We start from the raw sequence: 22,119 nt of genomic DNA on the forward strand, positions 1-22,119 counted from the left end.
AGGACACAGGGAGAAGCCAGTGGGAACGTCCCAGAAAGCCGAATACACGTTTAACGCTTCACTGCAGGGCTACTTGTAACAAGGTATACTACGTTTGCCTGAACAATTTTATCTGGAAGAATATATTGTCCCAGTGCAGCGGCATGTCGTGGCGAAAATAGGCACAACAAACAATATCATGGCTGTGAACTTTACTGTAGGGTACAAAATGCACGCGAGCCTTTAGAAATTCCCTTTTTCTCGCGATACGCTTTATTGTTTTGCGGTCCTGTGGGTATCCTAGCAGCAATTCTACATTCCTTAAATATTCTCATCGTGGGTTTTATTTATTTGAATGCTGATGACCTAGCATGGCTGCAGTTCTTTTGGAAATGTTTTTTGTGAAAAAATGAGAAAAAAATATACATTGTAAGACTAAATATTAGCAAGTAGAGACAACGCTCCGGGTTCTGCATCAACCAGAAGCTTGGCCCAAAAACGTTTCTCTTTGTCCATCTGCCACAATATTTCACTCACGCATCTATAGTGACGCAATGGTCCACAGCGCGGTAATTATTAAATGTTCAGGAAGTCCAACTTGCGCTCGTGAACATAGCAAACGCCAACTAGAAGCTTTCAAATAAAGATAGGTGAAATGCTCCGTAAAATGAAAATATCAAGCGGCACGTCTAACCGCTTTGACGTGATCGCTTTACCTCGCGAGTTCGCCACAAGTGCCTGAAAGCGCTTTCTGTATTTTTAGTTCCTACGAGTTTAGGGTTCCAGCAAAGAAGAAAACGAGAAGAAATAGCTCTTTCCTTTATTGTTCGGTGTTTTAGAAAAAACCAGATAAAAAAATACACTTACTGAACTTTAGGTCGAGTGGACGTTCAACCAACGCTTTTAGTGACCTAAAGACGAGTTGAAGCAATGATATCTCAGTAAATATCTTTGAACTCTGCTTTACCGAAAGCATATTTGGAAAATTACGAACTCTGTTTAACTAGCACCTGCCACTTTGAACGGTTTAGGAAAAAATATAACTATGCTATGCAGCTTTTTATATTATGATTTTTCAAAATACCTCAAAGCAGATCAATTGAACTCCTATACAGAAGAAATCAGATGTACTTTTCTCGAAACCGTTTTCTTCGCATACGTAAAGTTCGTTATACATTTGTTTGTTTTCGGATTTTAATTGGTAATCGTTGTGCCTACGACGGCGTTTTTACAGTTGTGGATAAATACAGACTAATTAAAACCACCCGTTCATTTGATCATGCGCCTAAGGCGTTATTTTATGGTTTATTTACTGTTTTGCAACTTCTTTGCTATTTTCTGTATAAAAGTCGTACCAACAAAGAATCGCCACCGAAGTTTTTTTTCTAATGGGACAAGTATATATGTAACTGTTGTAAAAGAAGTAGCGTATTGGTTCAGGTTTACAGTAAAAAGGCTGAATTAACAAGACAGCGTGTTATAACTAAAGTGAAAAGTTGAACAGGTTGATTCATTGTAGCTACGTACACAAAACGAGCGAAATAAAAGAACGGTACCCACAGAAAAAAAACAGAAGAATTACATTTTTATCGGCATTATTAAAGTAGTGTCTAATGAACGCTAGCTATGACGGAGCGAAACACAACAAGCGGGGTCGACACGTCCACCCGGGCGATCGCCAATGGGTTTAGAGGAAACAGATATTTGGCTGGCCGGGAACCTACAAGAGATGGCTGCCGGGCGGCCGTATAAGAAGCCGAGGACAAAATTGGTCAAGCGTTCCTTAAAGCTGTAGTTAATCATAGCTTCCGGCGTACCATGTTCCAAGTGTGTGCGACTGAATCAGCAGAGAAACATAATGAACGACGTTCTGAGTTTTATGCCTTTCCGTTTGGGTTCAAAAGGCCAACCAACAAATGGCTCTAGTAGTCTGACGACACATGGAACGCATGCTGTAGTGCAGGCTTAACGATTCGCAAGTAAAAATACATCACTTACAACGACGCTCGTGGATGGGGCTGTGCTGAAAATTACACTACGCACTACTCCGGCCCAGGCTACTGTTTCTGATGCGGGGCGTATTTCATCACGTCCTCAAACACGCGCCCGGCTAACCATGAACACACGACTCCGGGTAACGGGAAACTGACCCCAAGGCTTTATTTCCCTTAGAATATATACATAAGCAAATGTGGCAGTCGTGCCCTCTCGCGGTCATCATCATCATCATCATCATCATCATCATCACCAGCCTATATACGCCCACTCCAGGGCAAATGCCTCTCCCATTATTCTCCAATTACCTCGGTCCTGTGCCAACTGTGACCAATTTCTCCCCGCAAGCGTCTTGATCTCGTCCGCCCATCTAACTTTCTGCCGCCACCTGGAGCGCTTGCCTTCTCTAGGGATCCACTCTGTTACCTAATAATGACCAGCGGTTAGCTTGCCTTCGCATTACATGCCCTACCCACGTCCATTTCTTCTTCTTAATTTCTACTAATATGTCTTTAACACCAGTTTGCTCCCTGACCCACTCCGCTCTCTTCTTGTCCCTTAATGTTACACCTATCATTTTCCGCTTCATTGCCCGCTGAGTCGTTCTCAATTTAAGTTGAACCCTCTTAGTGAGCCTTCAAGTTTCTGCCCCGTAGGTGAGTACAGGCAAGATGCAGCTGTCATACATTTTCTTCTTCAGCGACAATGGTAGTCTGCTATTCATTATCTGATAATGTCTGCCATATGCACTCCACCCCATTCTGATCCTTCTAATTGTCTCTGCCTCATGGTTGGGATCTGGGGTCACAACTTGGCCTAAGTGGATATATTCGCTTACCACTTCCACTCCCTCGCCACCTATCTCAAACCGCTGTGCTGTCCCTAGGTTATTCATCATTACTTTAGTTTTCGGCATATTAATTTTCAGGCCCACGGGTCTACTCTGTTCGCCCATTGCGGAAATCATGCTTTGCAATTCGTCCACTGAGTAAATTAGCAAGGCAACGTCATCAGCAAATCTGAGGTTACTGAGGTATTATCCATTAACCCTTACTCCCACCTGTTGCCAATCCAATGTTCTGAATACTTCTTGTAAACATGCTGTGAATAACATTGAAGAGATTGTGTCTCCTTGTCTGACACCCTTTCTTATAGGTATTTTACTGCTCTCCCTATGGAGGATGATGGTAGCTGTAGACCCATTGTAGATATCCTCTACTATTCTTACATAATGCTCATCTACCCCCTGGTTCTGTAATGCCTGGATGACTGCTAGGGTTTCGACCGCGTCAAATGCGTTCTCGTATTCTATGAGGGCTGTATATAGGGGTTCAGTATAGTCAGCGCACTTTTCTATCACCTGGTTGATCGTGTGAATATGGTCTATTGTTTTATAACCTTTACGGAACCCTGCTTGTACTTTAGGTTGACTGAAATCTAAGGTTGCAGAAATTCCGTTAGCGATTAGCCTGGTAAATACCTTGTAGACGACTGACAGTAAGCTGATGGGCCTGTAATTTTTCAAGTCCTTCATATCACCTTTCTTATGGATTAGGATGATGTTCGCGTTCTTCCAAGATTCCGGGACCATTGCGGTCATTAGCATTGCGTATACAGGTTTGCCAGTTTTCCAAGTACATTTTCTCCTCCATCCTTCAAGAGGTGTGCTGTTATCTGATCCTCACCAGGTGCTTTGCCCCCTTTCATTTCTTTCAAGGCCTTCCTTACTTCTTCGGTCGTTACTGGTGGGATGTCTATCTCCTCTGAGCTACTGTCTCGTTCGGCACTACCCTGGATGTCCCGGCTACTATACAGATCCCTATAGAGCTACTCGGCCACTGTGACTCTTTTATCCCTATTTGTGATGACATTGCCTTGCTTATCCTTAAGTGCATACATCTGACTTTTCCCCACGACAAGACGTGGGGAAAAATCACTGCTTTTAGGCTGCCTCCGTTCTTAACAACGTATTCGATCCTCTCCATATTGTACTTCCGTATGTCAGCTGCCTTGCGCTTATTGATTACTTTGAGAGCTCCGCTAGTTCTATTCTGTCAGCTGCGGTAGAGATTGTGATGGTTTGCCGTTTCCTGATTAGATCTTTTGTCTCCTGTGAGGGTTTGCCCGTATCCTGTCTGGCCATAGTGCCCCCGACTTCTACTGCACACTCCGTGATAATGCGTGTAAGGTTGTCGCTGGTTTCGTGTGTCGTAAGCTCGGCTTCCTCGTTAAGAGCGAAATATCGGTTCTGCAGCGCGATCCTGAATTCGTCTACTTTACGTCTTACTGTTAGCTCATTTGTCGGCCTCTTTCGTACTAGCGTGTTGCGGTCCCACCTCAAATCTAGCCTAATTCGAGATCTTGCCATACGATGGTCTCTACACCTTACCCTTCCGAGCGCTTCCACATCCTGCACGACGCCAGGATTATCGCATAATATGAGGTCTATTTCATTTTTCTGCGCCTCATTCGGGCTCCTCCGGTTCCACTTCCGACTCTCCCGTTTACAGAGGAAGGTATTCATTAGGCGTAGGTTATTCCGTTCTGCAAGCTCCATTGGTAGGTCCCCCCTGCTATTTCTACAGCCCAGACCATAGTTCCCAACTGCCTTGTCTCCAGCCTCATTGGCAGGTGTTCGGGTAGGCGGGTGTTCTACCTCTACGCCATCGCTGCAACCCCCTCTCGCCTCTTGCGGTTGTACATAATAAATTAATGGTCTACGTGTGTCCTCTCTCTAAATAAGCACACCGTAAATCTACCCTAGTGTAGTGTTGAACAAAACTGCATGCACTACACTACACTAAACGTCACCACAAAATGACTAGTCCAGCCTTCTGGACCTCTGGATCACTCTCCCATACCTAGACACACGAAAGGGGAACTTAAAGACTGTGGCATGGGTGAAGTCACAGAACACAGCGTAGGAGGAACTAACTGTGCCCCTCTTGCTTAAGCGTCTCTGACGGATGGCTTACCCTCGGGTTGTTCTTCGGTGGCAGCCTCCACAGGACCCTTCGAAATTGTTGCGCAAAACATTGGGACGAGCTGTAGCCGATTATGTTTGATATTTCCTTACTGGGTTCTCCACGATGTACGAACGGAGACGTTGCGCTGGCCCCAGAACCAACACAGGGCTACTTATGTCTCGTACTCGGACTTGCTCACCAGACTTGAGAGGGCATTGTGGGTGAGCCGCATGTCTTCGGTTGAAGTCTACGACCTGCTTCCTTCGATTCGGTTGATCACCCAGGCTGAAGGACCGAGGCCACCGTGGCTTGAGCTTGCAGGCGTCTGCACATGAGAAGTTGTGCAGGGCTTACCCCATTAACGACTGGAGTATCGCTGTAGGCGAACAGTGCCAAGTAACAATCATCCCACTTGAGCAGCAGGTTCTCAATGGTCCGCCCCATTTTCTCCACTAGACCGTTGCACTACAGAAACGGCTTCTGGTGACATGCAGGAACCCGTAAGCCTAAAAAAATGTAGTAATGTTTTTGGATGTGAACTGTGGCCCATTGTCGCTGTGGATCACCCGTGGTATGGCATGGCGTGCAAACACGCTCTTGACGGCTGCAATGATGGGTGGTGCTGTGGCCGAGTACAGACTGAGGACTTCAGAAAAGCGGGACCTGTAGTAGACCAGTAAAACAACAATATTGACCTCTCAGGTGTGACTGGTCTACTCTAAACTAGTCCCAGAGAAGACTTGGAGTCTGAGAAGGCATCATTGACTCTGAGCATTGAACGCGGGTATCAGAACATTTTGTAAAGACACCAGTGCCTCGATGTGGCTGTTGACTCCCGGCCACCATAAAGACTCCTAAGCAATGGTTTTGCATCTTTGGATACACTGGTGCCCGTCATAAATGAGATCAAGCATAGCTGAGCACGAGGTCGCGGGTTCGATTCCCGGCCGCGGCGGCCGCTTTTCTGATGGAGGCGAAAAGCAAAAACGCCCGTGTGTACGAGATTTCGGCGCACGTTAAAGATCCCCAGGTGGTCAAAATTAATCCGGAGCCCTCCACTACGGCGCGCCTCATCGCCTGCGTTGCGTCGGCGCGTTAAACCCCACAATCAATCAATCAAATCGAGATCAAGCATAGAACACTGAAGTGCTGACGGCACCACAATGCGGAATACTTTAAAGGGACCCTGCAATACTTGCCATCGACTACTAGTAATGTATTTTGGGATAAAGTCTATTGTCCCAGAAATGTCCTCCCGCAACAATTATGGTAATCCGTTCACAATTGACGAAACTACGCGCGATGAGAAATCGCGCATAATCGTTCCCTCTCAACTCAACCGCGGGCAACGCGACGAAAGCTGCGCGCTCTCTCCCGGAGAAGGGGGCGGCTCGCGGCGTTCTCTTCGACGGCCTTCGATATATCACATGCCGGGTAGTTTTCTCCTTTTCTCCGCAACGCGGAGGGGCCTATTTCCGGTCTGGTGCCACAAAAAAGCAGGCATGGGTGCCTGCTCGCAAGTGCGCGCTCGGGCTGGTGGGGCGTTTTTGAAGCAATAAACGTTTGTAGTCGAGTGGTCCCGTTGAAAGGGAAGTATTGAGCTCATCACTCAAACTCCGAGCGCACTCAAAACACAAAAGAAACGGCAAAACAGTGCCTACAGGTTCAGGCATAGAAGAGGTTCGTACGCAGCGAAGACGACGACGGAAATGGGAGAATCTAGCAGCGAAGTTGACCAGTGACAGCCGATCGGGCAGCCGTGACCTATGTGACGTCCCTTAGGCCATGCATAATGAGGACAACTGAAGAGAGAGCGGTTGGTTTTTCCGCGTCTTTCACATCGATTTGCGCGCTCACCGCTTCACGTGCACGTGTAATATTTGGCTCAGGTATTCCCATCAGTGTAATCTAAACGTCGCGCAGGTTTACTTGCACTGCTCAAAGAGTGTTGCAGGGTCCCTTTAAAAAGTAGCCGCTCACAGACACTGAAGTGTCCCCGATGCTGCCATTACTTCTTGACATGAAGCGGCAGCTTTCATTGCCAAGGAGAGCGCTTGCTGCAGTACTCAACCAGGAGATTGCACTCACCATCTCTGGCTTGAGCATGGCACAGCTCGTCTTTTCGTGAGGAGAAGTAGTCTGGGAAGGAGCAAAGAAGCTCTCCAACAAAGAGCTCCACATGATTAGTGTCCCGTGGGAAAGGACCGTCTAGTCGTGCACGCAAGAGTGTGTCTGCCGTAGCTAGAAGCCTCCCGGGTACGTACAGGACCTGGTGCGTAAACCACATTCGTTTCAGCCGGAATCATTGAATGCGAAGAGTCAGGAAGTCGACATCCATGGTCCCCATGAGCGCTGGGAGTGGCTGGTAATCTGTTTCAATGAATTACTTCAGGCGACGGACACACTCCTCAAAACGAAGCACAACCAAACATGCGGCCAAAGCCACATTCTGAGTCTAACTGTAATGACATTCCGTTGCCGTGAGCGACCGCAATGGAAAGGCGACTGGTTGACTCTCACTGGAAGGTTGCTCCTGTAGCAGACCCTCACCAAGACCAAAGGAACTGGCATCAGCAGATACTGTCGTACTGCATGCTGTGTTGGGCTGAGCCATGCATATGTCAAAGCAGAGCATTTGCTTGAGCTAGGCGAAGGCTGACGGTTGAGCTTGACCCGATGATGATGATGGGTCAATGTTTTTGTCGCAAAGCTGACTAGGAAAAGAGCGGCAGAACGGTGGTTAGGTGTGACGAGTTTAAACGTAAACTCTGAAATCGTTAAACAAAAGCAAATCAAAATCAGTAAAAGACATGGAGGGTGTCTGGTGTAAAAGAGCAGGTTGTGGTGGTGCGTTGCATAAAATAATGTTTAGAAACTACGCGTGCAAGGAAATGAGATGTAAAAACTTGATGTAGCTGAGAAACCTAAATATGCGTTGTACAAGTATCATGGAATCATCTGCTAAAAACAATGTTGGGTGTAGTGGATTGTCTAGTCTGTAGAGGTCGGCGAAGAGTTTGTGTCGTGTAGTGGGGAGTGCTATGCGTTGAAGTAGTACATGAATCACGGATACGCCGTCCCCACTGCTACACAGTGGTCTTGAAGATCCCGTGAGAAGGTAGGAGTGTGTTACATGAGTGCGGTCTATCCATAATCAAGCCAAAGTAACTTGTGTCTGTTGTGTGTGTCGTTGGTGTATGCTCCCAAGAGTGGCTTTATTACGTGTAGTTTCTTGTAGGTCGGTTCATTCCAGTGTTCATGCTATGTTTTGCGAAGGTGTTGTGTGAGGTGGGACGTAAGGTCAGTGTCGGTTATTATTGTTATTTCCGGCGATCCCCGACTCACCTGGCAGGCAGCACACGGTCACTTCAAGACTTAAAGCTTATGCTGACATAATGGTTTTATAAACTGAATGAATAACATGGTTTTTACAAAACTGCCTATATGCCAATGCACGTACTGCGCTCAAGGTATCTGTGAAGATGATGGAATTTGAAATTTTGTGATAGACTATGTGATTTAAAGCCAGCAAACTGCCATAGGCTTCTGCGGTAAAGATGCTGCTCGTCGCGTTTAGGGTTACTAGATACCCCAAAATCAGGTCCGTAAGCAGCCTATGACAGGGTAAGGGCTGTTTTCGACGCGTCGCTAAAAAATTTTGCATAACATTTATTTCTCTTTAAAAACAAGAAGTGTTGAAAAATTAAAGTTGTGGGCACTTGTTTTTGATCAGCTGCTACAAAAGACACGTCGCACGACACGATGCGGAGCTGCCATGTTGGTAAAATGTCAGAAAGGGCTGATTTGTAGGTGTCTGAAAATGTGACAGATAATTTAGACGCGTCCTGTCTCACTCTATGTGAGAACAGAGCAGAAATAGGTGGGCGATTTAATAGAAGTTGGAACATGGGTATCTCACAAATATAGGTTTGAAAGGTTATTGAGGAAATTTTCAAAGCGTAAAGATCCATGTAGGTTCGCTTGTGATCTAGGGACCATTTATCACACCCGACGATAGGCTTTGTATGGGGCCAGTACGGAAAGCGCTCTACGCGAGGAGAAGCCCCAAGTGAAGCACTGGGTCTAGCATTTTCAGGGCTGTTTTTGTTGCCGACCGATAAACCACACTCCAATATTCCAAGCGGGACCCCACCAATCTTATGAAAACACGCAAGAATATTTGCTTGTCCGCACCATAGGAGTGGTGTGACAGGAGATTAACAATGGTTATTGCTTTGAGGTATATACGTTTTGGTTGTTTGAAGTGAGGAATGAATGTGAGTTTTTAATCTAAAAATACATAAAAAAATTTGTGTTCTTTTTTTAGGGGAATTGAGTCGCCATGGAGCTTATAGTAAGGGCCTGTTGCATCCCACGTATCTTGAAAATAGAACCCAGGTACTTTCAGAAGGAAACAGTTTAAACATATTTACGTCTCCCCAGTGAGCAAATTTGTAAACCCCAAGCTTTAATTGACGTTCCAACATAGACATGATAAATGATGTAAAAGATATTTTAACGTCATCTACATACATCAAACAGGATATGGTTGGTGGCAATTCCTTTCGGCATTGCCACCATTAGTGCAATGCCTTTCGGCTTTGCACCATTTTAGTGCAACTCAAATAAAGATTGATAACTCTCTCGAACCCTTGGAAACACGTCGCGCTGTTGCCGTCGTTTGCTTACTTCACAAATATGTACACTGCTCTTATCTACCCCCCTTCCCCTAGAAGCTCCCGTGCGCATGTCTAATAGACTAAACAACTAGCGAAGTTTCAAACGCATTTACAGCCACACCCAAGCATTTTACTTATCTGCACTGCCCACAGCCGTGACATTATGGAACGATCTTCCTAACACAATTGATTCAATCACTGACCACACATTATTCCGCAACCAAGTATACCAGCATTACTTACCATAAAAATGTAGCTCTGTATATCTGTACATATCTGTATATGTGTACTGACGTTGTACCTAGTGCTCATGTTTTTGGCACCATTTATTTGTTTGAGTACCTGTCGTATTCTACACCTTTGTATTAGACACCATTATTGTAACTACATTATGTTTTTCCATGCCCTTCTTCTTTAAGTTATGTTATGTTACCATATTGTAATGTTTTGTACTCTGTTTGCTTCTGTTATATTTTGTTTTTGCTTTTCTCGCCCCCCTTACTAAATGTTCCTACGGGAACCTGTAAGGTAACGTGAATAAATAAATAAATAAATAAATAGATAAATAAATAAATAAATAAATAAATAAATAAATAAATAAATAAATAAATAAATAACTAAATAAATAAATAAATAAATACATAAATAAATAAATAAATAAATAAATAAATAAATAAATAAATAAATAAAGAGTTCATTTCAACTATAAATAAGGTGCAGCTCTTTACGCCACCTTGAGGCACGCCATTCGCCTGCATGTCAACGTTTAAGAGTGCCGAACCGACTCTAACAAGAAGTGTTCGTACAGACAGGTAACTCGAAAGAGAGTTCAGCATGTTACCTGTTACACCATACGATTTTATGTCGGCAAGATTGCCATACGCCATGGCGTATCATAAGCTTTATCGACATCAAAAAATAAGGTCATGTAGTACTGTTTGTGCATAAAGGCACCTTTAATGTATGATGCTAATGCGACTAGTTCATCATTTGTGGATGACCCGCCCCGGAAACCTGCACGGCAGCTCTCGAGAAAGCCATTGTTCTCAAGAACGTACACGAGCCTAATGTTTATCACCTTCTCCAGAAGCTTACACAGGCGGCTGGTCAGGGCAATGGGTCTACAGCTGGAGGGGGAGGATGGGACCTCCCTTCTTTAGGAAAAAGCCAAGACTAGGCCACCCTCCAAGACCTTGCAAGGGGCTCCGAAAGCCATATCTGGTTATATAGGTGTAGGAGTGACTTAAATTAACCGCGTCTGCATGTGGTTGTTGTATCAAAATATATGTAATGTTGTCTGGCCCTGGAGCTGAAGGCTTACAAGTGGCAAAAGCAATTGGCAGCTTATGAAGTGCGAATTCAGAGTTTTATGCAGAAAATAACAAACTCAAGAAGGCTCTTTTCAACATAATATTGCACGAAGAAATGAACATTCTTGCTTTCACGCCGCAACACCCGCATCACGGCCCACAAATGTCGCTTCTTTAGAGCGGCGCAACGTTCTGACGCCTCCGAACTCCACGCGTGTTTACCAGTTGCCGATAGAAGTACGAAGAGGCTGCAAGTCATCCTACCATCTCGCTATCCACCTATATACCATGATTATTTGCTTTTACAATCTATACAAGTTTCTCCACACTGATGAGTTCCACGCTGTTCGTTGATTAGTGCGCGCGAACGCTGAAGCCACTTCCCAAAGAACCGAAGCACAGAGGAAGTGGCTTGCCGGCCCAACCCTGCGGGTACAGCGGTAGCGGGCCGAGCGCTGGCCGAGCGTGCCCAGCGGTGGCGAGTCGCCCGCCGCCGTGCCGCCGTTTGCATTGCCGGATGTAGACAAACGCTCCGTTCCCGGCTACGTCAGCCTACTTCGCGGCCGTGATTAGGTATCCAGTTTTGCGGGGCATCACGCGACGAGGGAATTCGAACCGAGAGTAATCTGCTCCGCCGTCGCAAGCGACGAAAAGCGATGGCCGGCTCATCGCTTTACGACGTCGCGTTTCGTCGCGCGACGAGGCGAATCGCCAGTGGGAATGTGCCTGAACTCTTTCAGAAATAAGGTTTCCAGCTTGCGCGATGAGCACATCGCCATCGACAATGCTGTCAGACGCGATGGAAAACACCGATTCACCAGAAGGGAGAACAAAACCGGACGTTGACACCAATTGATGTATTCACCCGTCCGGTACTGTGTCGAAAGCCGTGTGAGTAATAGAAAGGGCGGGTTCCCAACAGAAAAGGATAGCAGATGCTGATAAAATGAACCCTCCACTTTGGATTACCTCATGAGCACACGGGGCTAATCCCGCAAAGAGACTGTGATGCCGGATGCCTTCCATCAATACACGCGCTGTACATTGCTCGGAAGGCTCAATGACATTTTTCTTCGCCGCGTAGAGCAGGATAACACAAGGAGTTTTGGCCTTCCGTAGCCGCCAAAACAAGTCCGCCTGAACAATGGAAATGCTCGGGCCAGTGTCCACTAAAGCTTTGTTCGACGACATTTTCCAAAATATTTCATGGCCGATCAGAACGACTTTCTTTGTTTTCGTGTAATACAGTTCTACCTCGTTGAACTGCGGCTCCTAGTTTTCCGCACTGCGGTCCACGTTCTGAGAGGCTTGACGGAGAGGAGACGAAAATCGACGGAAAGATGAAGGGGGTCGCCGGCGGTCAGACCTGCTGGTGGCATGCTGATCAGCGGAGTTTGAAGAACGTGAGTGGCGGCGAGAATAAGTAAATGGCTGCGATCAGTAGTCGTTCGTACACCGGGCATTACTCCGTAGTGGTGTAGAAAATACTTTACTTTCATCCCACTGGCGCCACCGGCAGAACTTGGAAATATGCACGTACTGTACCATACGGACACCGATTTGGACGTACTGTACCTATTTAAAGTAACGCCATTCGAACTTTGAATTGCCCCAGCAAATTTCGAGCGAATGATAGACTCTCACCTTCACGCCATTCAATGGTCGACTTACCGTGGCTATCTTGATGACGTTATCGTCTTTTCTCGAACGTTTCAGAGCCACCTCCAACGCCTGTTGGACGTTCGGGCCATTTTTCACCGATACGCCCTTCAACTTCCTTCAACTTACAAGACGGCAAATTATCATCCTCAGTCATCTAGTCGTTTTTAAAGAAGTGCAACTTGACCCCGAAGATTGAAGCTGTGCAAAAAGTTCCTGTTGCACACTCAGCAACAGACGTGCACAGTTTTGTATGCTGTGCTCTTTTTTTCCGCAGCATTGTGTTTCGTCTGAAATTTTGCTGTGATCGGCCGACAACTTGTATAACTTCTCAAGAGCGATGCTGCATTTGGTGGGGGACCTGAGAGAGCCACAGCTTTTTCTCGCCTTGCCGACAACCGCACCAGCTCACCACTCCTGGGTCAGTTTGACCCTTCTGCTCCGACGCAGGTGCGCACTTACGCCAGTGGCCATGGCACAGGTGCTATGCTCGCCCAAGTCCACTGTGGTCACAAGCGGGTGATTGCGTACGTGAGCCTCCTCTTGTCACCGGCAGAACGCAACCATTACATCACGGAACGTGCGTGTCTTGCGCTGGTGTTGGCTGTCGGAAAATTTCGGCCATATTTTATGGTCGCGAATTCACCGTAGTGAAAAATCATCATCCGCTCTGCTGGCTGTCGCCTCTAAAGGACCTCACCGGGCGGCTTTGTCGTTGGGCACAACGACTATAAGGCTACAATTTCAATGTCGTTCACAAGTAAGAATATTCGCACACAGACGCCGAGTGTCTATCCCATTACCTCAATGGCACGCCTAACAAAGCTGATCCCGCTGACGATGCCTACGCCTTTGCAATATGAGATTACCCTCGTATAGGCGAAGAGCAACGCCGCGACTATTACTTTCAAACCATCAAAGAAAGCCTCGAATATGACCCTTCTGACCCATCGATACCACTCTTCCTTCTCACGCATCCAAAGTCACGCAGTGGTCCACAGCGCGGTATTATTTAGATTTTCAGGAAGTCCAACCCTGCACTTGAACATACCAAAAGCCAACTGGAAGCTTTCAAATAAAGATAGGTGAAAAGCTGCGTAAAATGAAATATATCAAACGGCACGTCTAACCGCTTTGACGTGATCGCTTTACCTCGCGAGTTCGCCACAAGGGCCTGAAAGCGCTTTCTGTATTTTTAGTTTTTACGGGTTTAACGTTGCAGCAAAGAAGATGAACGAGAACAAATAGCTCCTTCCTTTATTCTCCATTCTTTTGGAAAATAACAGTTCAAAAACTACACTTCGTGAACCTTAGGTCGAGTGGACGTTCAACAAACGCATTTAGTGAACTTAAAGGCGAGTTGAAGCAATGATATCTCAATACATATCTTTGAACTCTGCTTTAAAGAAAGCATATTTGGAAAAGGACAGTATCTGTTTGACCTAGCACCTGTGAACTTGAAATGTTTACGAAAAGAATATAACTGTGCTAGCGGCTTTTTTATCTTTTGATTTTTTTAGATACCTCAAAGCAAATATATGGAACTGGGTATAAAGAAGAGATAAGATGTACTTTTCTCGAAACTGTTTCTTTCAGATACATATGAAGCGTTATACGTTTGTTTGTTTGCGGGTTTTGATTGGTAAACGTCGTGGCTGCGATGGTGTTTTTAAAGTTTGGGATACATATACAATATTTAAAACCACCCGTTCATTTGATCATGCGCCTAAGGCGCTAAATATAGGGTTTTCTTTGTTGTTCCGCAACTTGTTTGCTGTTTTCTGTATAACAGTCGCACAAGCAAGGAATCGTCACCGCAGTTTTTTCTAAGCGGACAAGGGTATTTGTAACATGCGTATTAGTGCAGGTTGAGAGTAAAGATGCTTAATTATCAAGGCAGCGCTATATACCCAGGCAGCACAGAAAACGTGGCCAACATTTGGCTTAATTTTGGCCGACGCTTGGCCTGTTTGGCCATTGGCAAAGCTTTGACTGCCAGAGAACTTATGTTCTTTGGCATGCATTTGGTCACAGAATACTTGTTGTCTGTTGGGCAAGCTTAGGTATTTACACCAAAGGCAAGCATCTGGTCACAGAGAACATGATTTTTCATTTGTCACCATACGCCCGACGACGAACAGCACGCGTCCGGCCACAGATTACTTGTTTCCTTTTTGGCCAGGTGAGGTCGGAAGACGACCTGCAAGCGTCTGGCCATGGGGGCCGTGTTATCTGTTTCGCCAGTCTAATTCCCCAGATGAACGGCAAGCATCTGCGCACGGAGTACACACTTTCTCCGTGGCCACCATACGTCTGATGACGAACAAAGAGTGTCTGGCCACACAATAATCGTTTCCGATTAGGCCAGCGGAAGGCGGAACACGAACGGCAACAGTCTGGCTACGAATTACTTCTTACTCTTTGGCCAACAAATGTTCGAAGACGAACAAAAAGCATGTGGCCGCGGACTACTTGTTTTCTCAGCGGCCACTGATGTAGAAAAGATCTCCGGACAGAGAATTGCGCGTGTGTACGTGACGACCTCTACAAGGAGGGGTCGCGGTGGGCGGGAAATACAAAGGTGCGGGGGAACGAGCCACTTCTCCGCGGGGCTTCTATGGCATGCAGTAGCATGGTATGTAGCTCCGCGAGTGCCTGGCGGTTGCAATGACCTCTACCACGAATCACCCTTTCAGTGAGTTAGCTAATGATGGCCATTATAGGCAGAAAGATCGCTCCTTTAGTTTATAAGCTCTAATAAAGCAGGTACGGCTGCTGACATGAGACTTTCTTTAGCTGAAATATTAGTTTTTTGGGATGCTAAATTTAACTTCAAACATTTTTTTTCGCGCCGAAGCTGGCTTAAACAAAAAGGCATACTTAATTCTACATTGACACCACACGAGGATTTTAAGTTAACGCCCCAAAGGCGAATCTAGCGCATTTCAACGCTTTCTTCACGATTTTGACTGCCGCCATTTTTACGCAGCCCAGGTGATCAATCTGTCTCCAAAATTAATTATTACGAGAGCATTACGAATAGTTACTTCCGTACAACTCCCTTGTGAGGCTATCAGTTGGCCAAGTACTTCAGTAGTATATTCGATATCGTCAGTGACAAGCCATCTATAAAGTGAACGACACACCAGTGGAGGTTACTGGTGACACTGCTGAAGGAAGATCCCGCCTGAGGTGGCGTCTTGCCTAAACACAAACATGTTTGCCCCTCCGCTTCCGTCAACCTCATCCGCTTTCTCCCACGTGCGCTCTACTCTTGCATCGGTCGCTTCCTATTTTTTTTACGAACACTTCCGGCCTAGCGGACCTTTGTGGTTACTAAAACGCTTTTGAGCTACTTCTATGACTTTTTCATCACTCGAAAGATAGAAAAAAGAAGCATCGGTTCTGTGCGGTACAGGCAGGAAGTTAAAGATTACTATCACCCGCGGCGATAGGTCGGGGGCTAAGGCGTTGCGCTGCTGAGCACGAGGTCGCGGGTTGGATTCCCGGCCGTGGCGGCAGCTTTCTTTATGGGGGCGGAAAGAAAACAAATGCCCGTGTGTACGAGATTTCGGCGCAAGTAAAAGATCCCCAGGTGGTCGAAATTAATCCGGAGCCCTCCAGTACGGCGTGCCTCATCGCCTGTGTTGCGTCGGTGGGTTAAACCGTACAATCAATCAATCGAAAGTCTACTCTCTGTTCAAACGTCGGGCTGAGTGTAACTGACGGAAGAGGAGGGGTAGGAGAGGAAGGATAAGGGACATAAGCGAAAAGTAATACGTTTGAAATACCCAAGAGTATGCTTGAAGTGCACTTCAAATATGGTTTTGATTTGTACAGGCGGCCACAGAATAAACCGGACCAAGCGAGCGGTGCGCAAAAACTGTCGGCGCGACACCTTCCGGCCCAGCGCCTGCTGTCGAGATAATGGAGGGCGCATGCGTGTCCCTCCCTATTGTTTGTGCATGTCGGTTTTCTTGATTGCGGCTGCAGCACTTCGTTTCTCTTGAATGCGACGCGCGGCGGCGCCTTGACTGGCGCGCCTACCGAGCGGCGTGATGCTTGGCAGCATCGTGCGCCATGCGCTGATGCCGCGTAACTGTGCGTTCATCTGAGAATATTTGTTCGGCGCTCTTTTTATCGCTTTATTGACTGGAATGCAAACTGGCGTTGAAGAAAGGCTACGATAAAGATTCCCACGTGACTGAAGTAGTGCTGGCCGTTTGTGACGAACACACAGTTGATAGCAACTGAACACAGCGATGGTTGATTCGTTCGGAAGAATAGAGTGAAATACACAATAGTGCGTTCTGAGTGAATTGCTATCGAAACGAAATGAGGTGTTTCCTTCCATGTCACCCATTGGACAGTGATAGCTATGAAGCGCATAAAGCAAGTAACTCATCCTGCATAGCCAGATTCGTGAAGAATGCTGTCCCGCGTCTCCATCGAGCCACGGAGGCACATCGTGCGACTTTTCATCGAAGCGACTACTCAGCGAGAAATTTGCCGCCTCACAGGGAGGTTTAGGACTTCTGTAAGTCGCATTATTCAAGCTTACCCCGATTATCAGGGCAGACTCATTGACGCAGAGCGCAGCGGGTGGCCTAAAGCCAACAGTGAGGAGCAGGAACTACTGATTGTGGCTGCCACTGTGGCAGATTCCTTCCTGTCTGCAAAAGAAATTCGACAGGAGCTGTCATTGAATGTCTCTTGCGAGACCATTCGAAGACGACTGAAGGAGGCGGGACTCGGGAGTTGCATGGCAGCGCAGAAACCGCACCTGACGGACCGCCAGAGGCTGAACAGGCTGGAGTTCGCCCGGGCGGTGGAGCAGTGGATAACGAACGAGTGGAAGGAAGTTATATTCACAGACGAATCGACTTTCTCTACTCGCTGGGATCAACAGCGGCGTGTTTGGCGTCCGATGAGCTGCAGGTACGAAACTAAACTGTTAAACGTAGCTGGTAATGTCCATTCTAGACGATACATAAACCACTATAGCGCAAAAGGTCAAATTGGGAGCAAGGTTTAATGTGACAATTGGTGAGCATTCCTGCTGAGCAATTCATAACTGCCTGTTAATGCCTACATTTCGGAGCAACCAATATACAATGTCCCTGTAAATGGTATTCAGCTGGGTTCATTTGAAACGTTTTAATCGTAGTTTTATAACCACCGTTTGTGAAGCGTTTCGTGTCGCTGTTTTTTTACGAAACACTTCAGGTGAACCGCATCAGCTAACGGGGCATTTTTTGAATTCCCGCAATAGAAAGTGAATGAAATTGAAGCAAAGTTTTATACAGGATACTCTTCGCCTACGTGGCAGTGGGGGTTCGGCCTCCCGATAAAAAAAGTGTGCCTTTAATTTGTGCCTTTAAAAGTGTGCCTTTAAAGTGTGCCTTTAATAAAAAAGTGTGCCTTTAAACTATCAAACACGGCGAGTGTCCTTTCATTGATTTAGCTAGTGTACCCTCCGAATATCTTCAGGGATATCTTTCCTCAGAGATATCCTTCTTGAATGTATTTCTGTAGTTAAAATACGGATTCGCTTGATTCATTTTTCAGATACCAGCCAAGCTACACCCAAAGCGTCCTTTCCAGTGGGCGGTGCTCTGTCAGCGTATGGGGCACAATGAGTGCGGACGGCCTGGGACCCCTCGTCATTATTTCTGGGCCATTCAATACTTCCCAGTACTGTGGCAATATTACCACAAGTCTGCTTCCATACGTCCTGGACGGCCCGTTCATGGACGGGTGCTTCATCCTGCAACTGGACCGAAGCCCTGTCCACACAGCACCAGCCGTGAGCTCACTGCTTGAGGACCACGCGGTGCGACAGCTGCGGTGGCCTCCGTGCGGGGCCGACCTAAATCGGATAGAAAATGTGTGGGGGATTATAAAGATGAATCTCGGCAAGCGAAATGACTGCGGTCGCACGGCGGACGTGTTGTGGCAGGCAGTGGATGATGAATGGGGACGCCTGCGCTCCCGTCCCGAAATCATAAAGTCGCTTTATGAGTCTCTCACCCGACGCATTCGTGACGTTATCGAAACGACGGAAACTTCACACACAATTAATCAGGGGAATCAGTCGGACAATCACCGATGGTGTTTTTTTTGTTCCGAAGCGAATAAACCATCGCAGTTTTCAGTTCTTGCTATCAACTGCGTGTACTTCGCATAACGACTACCACTGGTTCAGTCACGTGAGAATCTTCATCGTAGTATTTTTTCAAGGCCAGTTTGCATTCCAGTCAATAAAGTGATAAAAAGAGCGCCGAACAAACATTCTCAGATGAACGCACAGTTACACGGCATTACCGCATGGCGAACGCTTCCGGAAGCTGCCAAGCATCACGCCGCTCGGTAGGTGCGCCTGTCAAAGAGCCGCCGCGCGTCGCATTCGAGAGGAATGAAGTGCTGCAGCCACAATCAAGAAAACCGACATGCACAAACTATTCCATTAAAAATTGCACATGCACAAATGCATTAAAAATTGCATTATCGCAATTTTTAGTAAAAATTGAAAATACATTATTAAAAATGCGGAAAAAATACAGTGCTTTAAGTACCCTTCAAACAGTTTAAGAATGTACTGAACTCACGAGTGCGTGCTTAAGGCATTCAGAATATATAGAAAACATATTTCTACCCGCCAAACGATCACGGTGTAAATGCACTGTAAATATAAAAATACGCTTACCTAACTACATTTAGAGCAGCCCTCTGGGTATACTTTAAAAGTGTGCTGAGGCAGAGAAAGATACTCCGAATATATTCGAAATATATTTCTAATGAATTTTACGTTTGTGGAACAAACATTGTACAGGTACACTCTCAATGCATGAAAAATATTTATTTAAAATACATTTTAAAGGTATTAAAAAAACTTTGCCGAAATACATATCGAGTACACTAGAGGGGCTGTTTCAGTTGCTGCATCGTAAGATTCACGTAAAGCTTTTCTTAAGTGCCGGATAAATTACATCTCAAATGAATAAACGTGCTGAGAATTTCTCCTCGATGTTTACTTATAATAAAAGAAACTGAGGGAGATACTTTCAGTTACTGCGCTGTTTAAGGCAGGCATACATATAAGCTCTCCTTATTAGAGAGGAATTCGGCGTACCAATATGTAAGCGGTGGTGTACCAACGCTATCGGCAAAGCAAAAACATCTAATTCAACCAGTATGTATATGTATGAAAACACTTGCACTTTGCCAGCGTTGTTACGACGGTATCGCTGTGGACGCTTTGAAATTTTTTTTAAAATATTGGTCTTAGATGGACAACGCTGGCCATGCTTGCGAGGGCGAGCAGCTCGGCGCCTCTCACTGGAGCTTACTGCCTCCTCTTCTGTGCCCCGTACCTGCGGTGAGCGGCGCATTGCCACCACCCCCCACCCCCCGTCCTTCACGTTTTGTCTGCCCTCGCTGCGTTTCTTTTGCATGTCTTCTGGTGTTACAAGTTTTCGGACTGCTGAATGCGCGGTCGTCGTGCGGACGCAGTCTCTTTTTGGGCGTCGCGTTGCAGCAGCGTTTTAAATGCGGAGCATTTCTTAGTCGCACGATGTTGCGCTTCGGCATCAGCGCCGTCCACACGCTCATTGCGCATGCGCGTCGCGTCGAGGCGCAGTTGCGCATCTCTCCCCCGTACCCTCCTCACTCTCAACAACAGGTGCGGCGGTGCGGGAGGAGCGCGTCTACCCCGTACGCTCCGTCGCTCTTAACAACAGCTGCGGCAGTGCGGGGGGAGCGCGTCTGTGCGCGCATGCGTCGTAGCTACCCGTGCGCTGCGTCGCGCTCAACAGTAACGGCGGCAGGGCGTGTACACGTGATAACGGCGCGGTGGCTGCGTGGAAAGTTCGCGTGCTTGTGTACGACTCCTCTCCCTCGAACGCGGTCGGTGTGTATATAAGCGGCGGAGCGCGCGTTTGGAATTCAGTAACGGGCGTCTTTGCTTGGCTTTCGCTTGACTTGACGCTTTGCTTGACTCCAGTAGATGCGATGGAAGCAACGTCTTCACCAGTTACGCAATCGCACGACCACTCCTCAAAGACCCCTTGACAGTGCACTTTAGCGACCACAAAGCAGTCATCCTCTACGTCCAATACAACGACGGCACCAAGCAATAAAACAGACTTTAACTTTACACTCCTTGCCTTCGCTTCTCCTTCATTCAATAAATAAGAAGAATGAAGACGAGTTAACAATTAAGCATTCCTAAACCATACCTAATTACGCAACATTCACGCGACACCCCCAACACTCTCCGACGCATTTACTCGAGTGCCCCCGGTGGGAACATGCGGGCGGGTTTTTTTGATCAGGATTGCCGTCTAGCCAAGGTAAGCACGATTTACCAGCTATATGCGCGTACGGTGTCGCACAACAATTAGTCGATGTATGTTTGACTTGAAATTAAAGTGTGTTAACGCCTTTTATGAAATCCGCACGTGGTTGTTAAGCTTACCTCCTCCGCGAGCAAGATTTCCTACCGTAACTACTCCGTGCAAGGGAATGTATTCATAACTCAACGACAACAAGAAGACGTAAAAAAAGGGATTTTAGTGCATTCTTCTTTGCGCCTAATTTTCAGCTCGGGTCCTGCTGAGTGGCCCGATGACTGTTGCTACGAGTTTCCTTGTAGAACGAGTTATTCCATTCTGAGCTTATTGAGGACTAACACCTGCAATAAATACACAACAGCCAGGAATGTTTTTAGCACAGCCGGTTCACAGAAAGACCGCCGTCCAGGTTTACGCGCTTGAGAAATTTGCGAAGTGTATTCATGCTGAGCACGAGGTCACGGGTTTGATTCCCGGCCGCGGCGGCCGATTTTCCGATAGAGGCGAAAAGGAAAAACGCCCGCTGCCCTTGTGTGTGAGATTTCGATGCACATTAAAGACGCCCAGGTGGTCGAAATTAATGCGGAGCCTCCCACTACGGCGCGCCTCATACCCTGTGTGCCGCCGGCACGTTAAACCCTACAAACAGAGTGTGAGAGGGAAAGAGGTTCCCCTCCGGCACAACATAAGTATCGCACCCTACAAACAATCAAATCGGTGTATTCAGGGACGCAGCTTTTTTTTCTGTTCGCAGCAGCCGCTCACAGCTGCGCATGTCCATAGCAGCCGCTGTACGGGGAAGGAACCCAGTTTGTGGCATACATGCATCCGACTACTGTGCTTGCCCGGGCCATACGGCGAGAAGCAGAGTAGCCTTCGCAATTTTTGTCTGTCGCATGTCGCCATTCTGTCAACTAAAGCCATGAAAGAGTTTATTCCATATGTTTGGAAGTGACCAAATGTGTTAAAAGCCACCCACGTATTCTTCGGGGCAATTGGCTGCAGCGACACTAAGTGCTTCATGCCCAGGGACACTAATGATTTGTCCATCTAAGACAAACTGCATGAGAGTAGCCGATAAGTTACAATCAGTTTCTATTCCTATGGCCACCCAGAAACAAGAACAAGCAAAGGAAGAACGGAGAAGGAAGGGGGGCTGCGAGGGGGGCAACCAGTTCCC

The sequence above is a fragment of the Haemaphysalis longicornis genome, unplaced genomic scaffold (genome assembly GCF_048455015.1).
Source record: "Haemaphysalis longicornis isolate Haplotype H1 unplaced genomic scaffold, Haemaphysalis longicornis Haplotype H1 scaffold_3, whole genome shotgun sequence".
Classification (NCBI taxonomy): Eukaryota; Metazoa; Arthropoda; class Arachnida; order Ixodida; family Ixodidae; genus Haemaphysalis; species Haemaphysalis longicornis.